The sequence below is a fragment of the Papaver somniferum genome, chromosome 4, assembly GCF_003573695.1.
Source record: "Papaver somniferum cultivar HN1 chromosome 4, ASM357369v1, whole genome shotgun sequence".
In the NCBI taxonomy this organism is placed as follows: domain Eukaryota; kingdom Viridiplantae; phylum Streptophyta; class Magnoliopsida; order Ranunculales; family Papaveraceae; genus Papaver; species Papaver somniferum.
In genome coordinates this window covers 84,032,694-84,042,345 of record NC_039361.1, presented here as the reverse complement: position 1 = coordinate 84,042,345, position 9,652 = coordinate 84,032,694, and the positions used below count along the sequence as shown (strand labels likewise).

Below are 9,652 nucleotides of genomic sequence, written 5' to 3'. Positions count from 1 at the left end.
GTTATACTCGGATATGCAGAGAAATTTCTAAATTAACGCCTAAAATATCTTCATTACATTCTTATATCATAACTAATTAACTAATTTATTATGTGATAAGGATATATAAAAATAAAGTGAAATTTAGATATCTCACGTGAGAAATGAAGATGATAATTATATTTTTCACTTGGGAAACTGGGATTTTCACGTAAAAAAAAAAAATGAAAGTTTGATCTTTCACCTGAGAAAGGTGATGAGATTTATGTTTTTCACTTGATAAAAAATGGAAATTAGGATTTTCACATAACAATAAAGTGAAATTTTTATCTTTCACCTGAGAAAGGCGATGAGATTTATGTTTTTCACTTGATAAAAAAGAAGGAAAATTGCATTTTTACAATATAAAAGGTTGACATAGAGGAGATCGAGAGATAAGTGGTTGATCTTCTAACTTTAGTTATTCATAGAATTGCTTGCTCTTAAATTTAATGGAGAATGACATATAATAAAGTTTAAGAAAGAGAGTTAAATGTGGAAATGTTCTTTTTCTTTAGGCTACAAATAAGGGAGTCAATTATGTGGCCACAAAAAACGGAATTTACCAATTACAATTTTTAAAAAAAATTCTATTAATAATACGTAACTAATTAAGATTAATTTAGTCCATCTGAAACTATTAATCTAATCTTAAATTACAATTTTTAACGGTAGATCTTGTATTTTGGGCTACACATATTTACCATCTTAATGATGAGTTTATCGAAGATAGAGGAATCATATTTGGGTTCTTCAGAAATTTCCACGTTATTTAATGTAATATCTTTATCTTTTGATTTTTGTATTTTCCACGTGTAAATGAGTTTTCTCACCAAATTGATAAAGGGAGAGATTATTAAAGCACTGCTGGTTGAACCCACCAAGCGTTGGTGTGACAAGTTTGGTTGTCATATTTTAGTTCCAAAACTTGAATCGCTTTATAAGATTACTAGAGTCAACTTCGTTAGATAATGTTTGAGTTGTAGAAGACAACCCTAAACAATTTAACAACACTGCAAAAGGCTGAGAAGTTAAAATCAACTGATCCATCCGTTTCTCAAGTTTTTATATAGTAAAAAACTAAAATAACAATCTAACACTAAATTAAAGTAGCATAAAGAAACAAATTCGGTCTGAATTAGTATAAAGCAATCTGAATCGGCCTGAACCAGTCTGTATCGATCTGAGGATGTGTCAAGGTTTTGGTGAATAGTATTTTCGTTGTTGTTGATATTGATGTTGTTTTTGTTGCTATTGTTGGTGTCGTTCTTGCTTTTCTGCCATTGTTGAAGATGAAGAGATTGATGTTGATTTTGCTATTGCTAGAACTAGTGTTCTTTTGAAAACAACACTTCCAGTGCAGTTGAACCACGTCACAATTTGATGAACCAAATGTCAAGGTTTTGAAACAAGATTTTCTAATAACAAACCCCTAACATGAAACCATATAATTAAAGAATAAAACCCAAATCTTGAAAACAACAACAAAAGATGAAGAAAAAAAAAATCTACAAATTTAGAAAAAACTTAACAATTTTCCCGTAACAAGATTCTTTGCACTTTTTTACTGCTTGAACGGAGATCCGTCACCATTATATTTAAAGAGAAAGATTATGATGTTACCAGCAGAGCTACGCTTCTGCAGTTCTGCTACGGGTGATCCTAGGCACCCTTCAATATTCTAGGTTACTAACTGCGCGTGGTTTGGAAATTGATGAAAAATGTACCGTTATTGGCCATCGCATTCATCAAATATTGTGGCGGGCAATTTTAGTTTGACAGCTCCTACCAAAGACTTTAATCCGTCCCTGCCATATGCAATAGACAGAAGAATCAGAGACGAGTTACTAGGACTGATCATTATGTTTCTTATACTCATGAAGATGCAATGTAAAGTTATGGACCTTACATGAGAACTTATCCTTCATCCATAAGCAAATGCACAAGATCACATACATGTATGAGTGCTATCCTAAGTATAAGCTAAAGACATTAAGAGCCTAAAATTTATGTTAGGTCCTGCCGAAGAAAAAATGTCAGCTCAACTCAAGATGTTACAATGTTAAGAAAATGTTAGTTATAATCTGCGCCTACATTGGTACACTACTTATTTTGTACACCTTATTATGTCTCACTTGTGGCACTCGCATTGAGGTAGATTGCAGTTGATTTCTTGGGATGATCTCACAACGGAGAACACACTTATTTTAAAACTTCAACCCAGAAAAGTAAATGGTGCATTAGCTCACGGAGAAGAGATGTGAAAGCTGAAGCGACAAGCTCCTGCTGGTGGTCCCTATGTGGTTGTACAACTTGTACCACTGTGATCCACTCAAAGAAGCCGGGTACTGTAAGAACCACAATATGGACACTTGTGGTGACGCCAATGGTAGGGAGCAACCCCTCGCCTCTCACAGTCATGGCACAATATGCCCTGTAAATTCACCATAATCTATATCAGCAGCAACACAAAAAGAAAAGTTAAATTAAATAAATAAATGCTGAAAGTAAGTAAAAAGAAGACAGTCTATACCTGAGTCTGTCCAGAATATTCCTCTGGAACTCCTTCTTCGGCCAACAAAGAGTCAAGTAACGCAAAGTATACCTGCAAAAGCATTTAACCATTAACAAACTTGAACATATCTCCACACAAAGCAATATATATTCATAAGTAACTGACCTGCATATCCCCGAGTGACTTGCTGCAAATTGGGCATGTATAGTGAGTGCAAGTGTAGTCCTACAGCCAGCATTAAAAAGCACATCAAAAGAGGTCTCAGTGTTGGATAATATCCAGAAGATAAAACAGGAAAAACTCACATGAGTTGTATACCTTAAAACATGTTGAGTGCATCAAATGCCCACATTCAAGGGCCTTAACTGGAGATGTTGATGTGAAGATATCCTCGTGGCAAATCGGACAATTAGACTCAAAACACCTTTCTCTGCATATATGCACCGTGAGAGATTTTGATAGACATGCATTGCAATTCATACAATGAAAGAAATCAATCCCCAAGCCTTTTCCAATTCGACATATGTTGCAAAAGGGACAGTGGTAGATTTCCCTGTACAAAAAAAAAGTAGAAGTTATCAGATCATTTCACATCCAAACAGAGAATTTCACATCCGAAAGCTAGATTTCGCCATAATAATACAACATTGAACCAAAGACTGGTTGTTTTATCACCTGTCATCATCATATAGTTTGCAGATTTTGCAGTAGTACTTTGCCATGGATAAATTGTTGCATGATATGTTCGAGCATGTGGGGCCTATAGGTTGAATTTTCAAGCATTTCATGCACATCATCTCGGTGGTAGTCTTCCTACATATGCTCAAATCAGTAAGCTACTATTTAAAAATCCACCGTAAAATATCAGCAAATAACACTCCTTATGAAACTATTGCAGAGTACAAATTATTCTTACCTGTCTATTTTGTGGTCAAGCTCAGCCTCATCATGGCAATATTTACATGTAAATAACTGCTTACAGCAAGCAGCAAAAATCTTACAGTTCCTTTTGTAGTGTTTGCAGCAAAATATTTGTTTTTCTTTGTCGTGATAAGCAGGACACTGACCAGGAAACTCTCCAACATCACTTATGAAAGCAACTTCTTGACGATGTTTTAGCTGGGAAACATCCCAGCGGCTGAAACATGAATCTTTTTTTTTTAATGAGTATCCACATAAAATGCTTAAAGGTTTGAAAAGAAACAGAATAAGGTCCGCTGGGCAAAGGGGTAGTGTGTCACTTTAGTGGCAAAAGAAACCATTCTGAGAGTTGGAACTCACTAGCAGGTGTTATTGACGGTGTAAAAGTCTACTCCCAGATTCATAAAATCCAATATCAGTAATGACAGGCATGTCTATTCAGGTACACTAGTGTAGGTTTGAAGGGAGTAGATAGTAATAATCAATCGACCAGCTCATATATATATGCTAGATATAATACCTACCTTATATGACCTATAAATATAGAAACAGAAAAGAATACATGACCTATAAATATAGAAACAAAAGAGAAAGTTGTAGAAACCAACCTCGTAAGCAGGTTTTGAATTTCACGAGCCATTTGCCGAGAATCTAAAGTAGTGTCACGTGATATTTTTCTAATTTCCACCTCCATTTCTGCATCGCTCATGATCAAAAGTTGCTTCTCACAATGCCTAAGTGTCTGATCATCAACCGGAACTTCACTGGGTTTCTCAATCTCATTGACCCCTGTCCCTCTCTGATAAGTCTTCTTTTCACCTTCATATTTCTTCAACTCGGGATCTTGAAAATTCTTAATCTCGTTAATTATTTTTGTTCTATCATCTCCTTTGCCCTTTCTAAATAGTTCAGCATTAGCACCCACATAACTTTTCTTCGGAAACAGGAATGCTCTACAGTTAAGGTTCATCCCTTCAAGTTCATTGTGGCTTCCTCTTGACAAATATGCAGCAACAATTTCCAGTGGATCTTCTGTTGTTAAAGGTGTGTCATTGAGCTCCTCCTTTGCGACAGTTAAACCGTTCTTGTCCAAATTTTCCCACCATTCGGCCAACCATTCATTAAACATTGTATTTTTTGTAGACCTACGCCATATTGATAATATTCCATGTTGCTCTGCAGGTGATAATGACGCCATAAGCCAGGGCAACATAACTTGCAGAACTTCAGCTCTTGTCCTTCCAAGCATGCACCCTATGATTTTTTCTTGTTCCTCGTACGAGAAGAACTGCGAAAATAAGGGCCAAAGTTCAATCTCTTCGTGATACACATGCTTATCTAGTTCGATACGCATTGTTTTACACATACGATGAAGCTTCACACACATCTGACGGTATTTGAGAATTCTCTGATCAAGTCTCCCTTCCAGAACACTTGATGCTTCAGCAGGAAGAGAAGTGTGTAACTCAGAAATTTCATATAGAATGGCGGAGACATTGCTGAAGAGCTCCTTTTCCAATTTGTGGTCGATGGAATATGAAGAGCTAATGTTTTGGAATTTCGCCATAGCCTCCAGAGCTGGAAAGGCTATTTCATCTTCGCTGTCACTATGAATTTGGTAGAGAAACCGGACAAGATGAAACCTCTGAAGGAATTCCTTGAGGAACCCAATATTTTTATCCATCTTTGCTGATATAAGAATAAGATATTCCATATCATTCTTCAGGGCCCTGTGGAAGAGAAATATGAAGTCAACTGGTTTGAACTCTGGCGTGAGACTAGAACCAGTCTCGCTGTTATGTATAACTTCTAGATAGGGGGATAATTTTCTAAGTGCCTGCAGATTAATTTCGCTAGAGTACGAAGTGCTGTAGGTCTCTTCAACTTTGTAAGGATGATTATCAGATAAGCTGTTCTTGGCCTTCGCAGAAAAAGCGGTTTCTATCTGGCTAGGGTGAGCTTTATTGCAATGATCCTCTATACAGTCAGGTAAACAAGTACCTCTATTCTTGAACATTTCCTGTAACTCTTCTCTGAATTTCTCGAGGGTGGTCTTACCTGAATACCCATTGCGAACCCACTCATTCAAGAGCCGAGCAAAAGACATGTCATCTACAGATCCTGTTATATGAAATAAATGAATCATTTTAATTTAGTAGCACCAAATATTTTTTTTTTTAAAAGAGCACTCAAATAATTCAAAGGCAGACCTGCCCAGTTTATGCTGAAAAGAATGGATTTTGACTCCTCCTCAGTTAAATGTGTTGGCAACCAACTTGTCACACATTTTAATAATCCAAGAGGCATCACTTGCAAGCTCGTATATAACAAGCTCTGTTGCATTTCATAATTGCAGTTCTTGCGAATGAGAGGAAAAACCTGTTCAAATTACACATGAGTGGATAGTGATAATGACAGATACAAACAAGTGGATATAACACTCAAGTTTAAATGGTCCTGTCAACAGTATTTCAGATTCTAGAGCATGTCGTTCTTGGAATCGGGAAGCAGTATTTATCACTTAACAATAAGTCTAAAACGCCAGAAGTATCAAAAACCTATATAAACTGGGTTGCCTAACTAAGGCCAAAAAGACCCATCCGTATTTCGAAGTTATTGGTGTTATGAATACTCCCACTTCTTTACAAGAAATAAATATACCTCGGATTCTTGAAAAGCAAAGTGCATGCTAATTCCCTCTAAGAAAGGAACCAACTGCGAGCACAGATTCTCCACGTGATTGGGTAATGATGATATATTTTGACTGCTAACATTTTGTAAAGCTCGGAAGAGACCTTCAATCTGAAAGTCATCTGGGAATCTTTGATATGTGAAAGATAAGGACCCGTCGGCAAGTTCATTCAAAACCGAGAAGAAGACTTTTTCCATGGCATCACTGAAGCAAAAAGTACATTATTTTCGTGGCTGTATGATGAACCAAAATAAAAGAGAAAAGGCACAGAAAGAAAATTACTGGCAACGAATAAAGTTAACATGGTCATGTACCAGAAAATTTAATAATACCTATAGAAAATGAGAACATCTGCGAAGAATTTTAACCGGGCACTTATTGAAGGTAAAGTGCAATAAGTCCTGGATCTTCTTGTTCCGGGAAGCTCCGCTAGAATTTCATTCAAATCTTTGTTGATGGCACCATGCCAAAGACGAAGACCATCAATAGGATGATGTTTTGCAGTATCCTTGGCAAGATCCAACTCTTCTGGACTGCAGAATTTGCCAGATAAGCTCTTGCTGAATGAGTATGCCTTTGGCAACTCCTTCAAGTATAATGGTTCACTAGAACTTAAGAACCAGTTTTCACCTTTGCAGGTGTTGAAGGCTTTGGAAGTTGGTTTTCTTTCTTAACAAGCCAGGATGTCACGACCTTCACAAAGAAATTCGATTATTTGGTTCCCTAAATATGACAGCGCTGAACTAAACTACCACAAAAAGAACTACAGACTTACCTCTTGCAACAGATTTTCTTTAGGAACAACCTCTTTAATACAAAGAGCAACATCGGACTGCTCATTTGCAGGAAGATAGGATGTCATCCATGGAAACATATCTTCCAATAACATTATAGGTACACTACAAATGAACTGCCAAACAAGTGAAGCCTGTTCTTCCAAGGAGAATGATTTAATCAGCAATTCAAAAACCTGCAAGAAATTACTTAATCTAGTGAGTACTTCAAACTTTCTCCTTCTTCTTTTAAAAAAATTACTCTAAAATTTCATCGTAAGGACAGTACTTAAAAACACACATCCGGAAAAAGGGCATTCATCCAATATGTACCCCGAAATAGTGAGTATTCAGCCAAGGCATGCTCAGCTAAAGAGTACGAAATAATTCATAGTAAGAGAAAAACTAAGTGTCACATACCTGCTCTTCTTCTTTGAGCATATGGTTGCAAATGAAGGACTGCATTGTGTAGCAATGAGAAATAAGATCTTGAAGTGGTAGTGAAACTTTTCCATCATCCTCCAACAAAGCGGAAAAACTCTGGAAGACTGACTTAAATAGATCATCTATCACTCTATGTTCAAGAGAATATGAACTTGTAACATTTTTTACACGTACATCCAGAGCTTGAAAAATCACCTACAAAAGCATTTAAAGTTGAATTATACAAATTGTATCTCGAAAAAGATAGATCATAACATCTGACCTTTTTTATGTATATATGAACTGCCAATTTTGACTCTCTTCTTCAATTTAGCTAGTTTACCCCGTTAAGGAAGTATGATGCCTCTCTAGTAGAATAGTAAAAGGTCATGGCTTTGCGGGGTGTTTACACCCACGACCGGAACTAGAAACTAGTCAGCACCCTAATTCCTACAGAACTATCAAAAAGAAGAAGAAAAAATGACAGTCAGGTGGTGCAGATTAACCTATAGTAGTACGTCACTAAGATTGGCTATGGAATGCAGCAACAACAGCAACAAAGTTAAGAACCCTTTGTTCCAAGGGCTGATTCTGTCCTAATTAAGAAATTCTCATCAATATTTGGGCATTTTGCCAAATAACTTGGAAGCAACAATTACTAGAATTAGCTCAAACTCAACAATCAATCATAAAAATATCGGCATAATCAAACGAAAATGAAGCTACTCACTTCATCCTCAGCAGCTGTATGACACTTATAAGCAACTCTAAGAAATCGAAACCGGCGAAGTAGGTCAATGATCAAGTCACGTCCAGGAAACCCAATGATCTCCAAGAATGATGACGCAATTCTATTAAGCTGTTCAAGTTCAGCCCTAAAAGCTTTATGAAAACAAACCAATAGAAGTATTGGAGCATCAGTAACTCGAATACTATTAACCGAACCACTACTTTCCTGAGACACCACCATATCCAACACAGATGTTGCTTCTTCTGATGATGAGGAGGCAGTAAACTCATCCTATCCAGCACCACCACCACCACCACACCACCACCTTCCCTCCACCAACAACCATCCCTCCTCTTTTGCATTAACTTCACCTCTTCCACTTCTTTTTAATTCTCTCTGTGTTTCTTTGATTCTCAGATCGTTGAAACCTATTCAATAGTTTCTTAAGTTTTTTTTTTGTTTGATGCCATTGACTTGGACGTTTAACCTAAACGTCTATAATTGTATTTGAATTTATTAACATTAATTTCGCGCCAGTGTCGTTACCCGCGCTGATGTGATCGTACGGTTCAGGACACTTCCTTTGCAGGCCAGTTGGCCTCTCAGTATCTCAACTATGACGCTATGGTCAATGGTATACGATACTGTTTATCTGTAAGCAGTATTATTAACCGTTGATGCTGGATACCAAGGAGGAACGTCGCTGTTTGTAGTACGTGTGAACGATCTGACGATTGGTATTTATGAACATGTGTGGTCATATGTGTGGGGCTTGTTTATTTTTGGACTCTGATTTGATATTGTGGTGAGTTGAGCTTGTGTCAGGAGGAGCAGAGCACGAGCTAGATGTGATCATACACGTGGATTCAGACATTTTTTTTGGTCCCAGGCTTCTGAAAACATTTAATTAATGGAGATGTTGAACTACCCGGTTATCGATTGAATGGGACAATTCAAGAGAAGCTCCTTTTCCTAATTCGTTTTTTGGTCCCAGGCTTAAGAATAATGATGGAAATTGGCTTAACTCTAAACATGAAATTTGTGCTTGTATAACTGAACATTTTCAAAACATTGTCATGACTGTGAATCCGAGCATTGATAGGAAGATGATTGATCAGATCCCGACTTGTGTAACTGAAACCGAAAATAATGATCTGTGTTCTATCCCTACTGAAGGGGAAATCAAAAAGGTTTTGTTGACAATGGAACCGGACTTTTGTCCGGGACCAGTTGTCTTTCCGTCAATTTTCTTCCAACAGAATTGGCTGACGGCTGACTATTGGTAAGGACCTTGTCCGTATGGTTCAGACTTTCATTAAGAGTGGCTTGTTAGCTAAAGAGCTGGATACTTCTTTTATTACCTTAATTCCAAAAATAATAAATCCTACTACTGTCGCATAATTCAGACCGATAGCTTTAAGTAATACTAGCTATAAAGTTATATCAAAGATAATGGCTAACAGGATGAAAGACTTGCTACATAATATGATAAGTCCTTTTCAGTCTGTTTTCATTTCAGGCCGTCAAATTTCCGATAACATATCAATTGCACATGAAATCATACACAAAATGAGAAAAAG

At 36.8% G+C, this 9,652-nt stretch overlaps 1 pseudogene; it reads right to left on the bottom strand.

The window, feature by feature from the left end:
* Positions 1 to 2,010: 2,010 nt before the first annotated feature.
* On the bottom strand, positions 2,011 to 8,424 carry LOC113276057 (annotated as a pseudogene).
* Positions 8,425 to 9,652: the final 1,228 nt, after the last annotated feature.